Below are 3,402 nucleotides of genomic sequence, written 5' to 3' on the forward strand. Positions count from 1 at the left end.
GGAAAAGCATTATTTCCCCCACATACAGGCACTGTCCTCGAGGCTATCTCCATTTGGCGTCGTAATATGTCTCGTGCGCTTACCCGAAGAATAGGTGTATGTCATATATGTCTTTGCTGACGTCTCGCCTTATTGTGTACACTTACTTATTGTATGTCATATAATTATGTCTTTGCTGACGTCTCGCCTTATTGTGTACACTTACTTATGTCATATAATTATGTATTTGCTGGTGTGCTACCATATTGTACACTTACTGAATAAATTGTATGTGTGACACTGGTAGTATATACAAATGCTATCCTTTGTTGATGAGTGACTTAGTATCCTGTTAACCATGGCGGGGGAAGAACATTACGTGTATCTCAGTAATTTAGGGAGTCGAGATATTTACCCGGAAAATGCCCCCAACCAGTTTGAAAATATAATTAATCCTCCTTTACAACTCGATCCAAATAAGGAATATGAAGTGGGCATGATAAACTGTCTTTACCCTAAAACTTATTACGGTATATCAGAAGACGATTATACTTCAAGGATTGAAATCTGGGGTAAACTCCATAATGAACCCAGGAATTCTTATCTACTTTATACCTATGTACCAGAGGTTAACATCGTGGCTGGTGATACAGGGTACATGATAGATATATTAAATTATGAGCTGGCACAGACCTTTCATGAGTCTGACGTGTTTTATTTAACTATAACGAAACAACGCGAAGGGTAGACTTGCTTGTTCGTAAGGGAACCTGTACGAGCGATAATCATTTATGTCATCTGGGTTTTAGATTTGGTTCTAAAACAGCCCAAGCTTTAGGGTATGAGCAATCGCCAAAGTATATTATTTACGGTCCGGAAGTAATATATGAGGACGACGTCACGCTGGTACCCGCACCTTTCCCACCCCGAGCAGACGGAGGGGTCGATTTCGCCATGTTTTACGCTGATTGTGTGGTACCAACTAGATACGGCGGACAGAATGTGAATCTACTCGAAATGATAGCCATGGAGACAACGGGAGGTCGAGCTTATAACCAAACGGCGTATAAACCCCTCAATAAATCAATCATAGACTCTATAGCCATTAAGGGTAGACCGATTAACTTTGGGAAAAGGAAAACCATGACGCTTCTACTCCACATTCGTCCAAAATAAATACCACGACTTTATACGACTGCATGTTATTCTTCATCTAGCAGTCATGAAGACAGCTTTCATCCCCTCCACGCGTCATGACTTTGACACACTATTTTCTACGAGTCATTCTAGAGGTGCAGGGGTAAAATATATTAGCGTATTTATTCCGCCTCTTCCAATACAACGCGCTAGGAGGGGAGGGGGACTATTCACTGTGTTGAGTGGTCTTGCTAAGAAAGCCATACCTTTCCTGATTCGGAATGTCGCTCCAGAAGCATACCGAATGACTGAAGGGTTATAGGGGACGTTTTAGAGGGGAGACGACTCCGCGAGTCCTTAAAATCAAGGGGTTTAACAGCGTTAAAGGGTTAAAGATGAGCGATTACGGAGTAAACGTACAAGGTGGGAGTGTCTCCACACCTCTTTAAGGAATACACAGCCACAGTTACCGAGTCTTTTCCACGCGTGACAAAGTCACGATTAATAGAAAGTTCCATCGCGGCGAGGAATAAGTTAGACGTCTTCCCCGTTAATTTGGAGGGGGCAAATGACGGCGTTACAGATAACTACATAGAATTTAGAGTAGCTGGAGTTCCGGGTCAATTTCTCGACCTTTCTACCTTAACCATCGACCTTCAGTGCAGTGTGTCGAAGGTGGACGGAAAAGAATTTGAAGACTCTGATCAGTTTGCATTTGCTAACGGTCTCTCAAATACTATCTTCAAAACATGCACGTGTTATCTTAATGAACAAATGGTCGAATCCAACCCCCTTTTTAATTACCACATTTATATCAAAATGATTACGTCACTCCCCCAGGACAAACTCGACTCTATTGGACAAACTGCGTTCTACCATCGCGACTATGACCATGCAAAGGGGATAGTCGAAATATATGCTGAAGAAAGAAATAATTTCGTCCTATAAAGAACATGGTCTGTCTAAAACAGGACCTCTCTTCATGGACATCGCCAGCATTGATTCATACCTATTGGATTCAGTTGACCTGAGAGTACGCTTGGAATTAGCCCCCCCAAAATGGATACTAAATACACATCAGCCAGGTGATGGCTTTCGTTTCAAGGTTAACTCGGCCCGTCTCTGGATTGGTCGCGTCATTCCTCACTCGGCGGCCTTGGAGTCACTCAGCCATTCTCTGATGTTGAAACCCATGCAATATACATATAATATGACATTGTATAAAACGTATGTGTTAGGTGTAAATCAAACGAGTCTTGTAGCTGAGTTACCCTTCGCACAAATTATCCCACAAAGCATTTGTATGGCAATTGTGGGAATGGACAGTTTACAAGGTTCCTTTGAGAAAAATGGTTTATATTTTACCCACGCTGACCTTTCTCAGGTTCACATTACCATAAATGGGTCTACGGTATATAATATTCGAAGTGACTTTCCACATCACACCGCGAGACTGTTCTACACTACCATTGAATCGCAAGGTTTAGAAACGGGTAACACACTTCCTTTCCACGCCTTTAAAGCTGAAAGAACCATATGTGCTTTCAACTTTGTACCTGAAGATGTGCGTAATGGAGTTCCTCTTGAAAGATCGGGAGATTTACGAGTTAATCTAGCTTTTAAAAAAGGGTCACGTAAAAATCTCATTGTCATGCTCTTTGCGGAGACCACGGGTATATTAGAAATAGACAGTCATCGTCACGTGAGGTGCATTGTGCGTGCATAAGTCAATATGAACGTATATGAGATAGAACTAGGTCTCACAGGAGTGTCAGGTGACAGAACGATTTATCAAGGCTGCCATACAGAGGAACGAGCACGCGACTTACTCCAATACTCCGAAAGCAGGTTAAAACCTTGCGTATTTATTCTTCTTACGCATAAGTCTAAAGCTTCTTCTACTCAACAACTTGTTGAACACTGGATAACTGTATATATTAATAATGGATCAAGCATAATAGGATACTTTGACAGCTATAACTTACATCCGAGCTTGCTTTCATCTGCTTTACAAAACTATATACAAACTCGTCCGAATATCACGGTGCGTCGGCTAGCATACCGAATCCAGAGGTTATATTCACTGGTGTGCGGTATATAGAGTATGTATTTCTGCTATTTACTTAGTTATTACGACCTAAAACGTGTCATGCAATGTATACACGGGACATTTAAAAAAAAAAAAAGGTTATCTATAACGATAAATTAATAACCCATTTGAGTTACCGCCTCTTTAGAATGCCCAACTGTAAAAGGACATTCTGTATATATGCAAATAAAGCAGAT

General features: G+C 41.2%; 1 pseudogene; it reads left to right on the forward strand.

Annotated features, from left to right (window-relative positions):
* The first annotated feature begins 1,511 nt into the window (after positions 1-1,511).
* Positions 1,512-2,842, forward strand: LOC127005756 (uncharacterized; annotated as a pseudogene).
* The last annotated feature ends 560 nt before the right edge of the window (positions 2,843-3,402 follow it).

Source organism: Eriocheir sinensis, chromosome 30, assembly GCF_024679095.1.
Source record: "Eriocheir sinensis breed Jianghai 21 chromosome 30, ASM2467909v1, whole genome shotgun sequence".
Lineage (NCBI taxonomy): Eukaryota > Metazoa > Arthropoda > Malacostraca > Decapoda > Varunidae > Eriocheir > Eriocheir sinensis.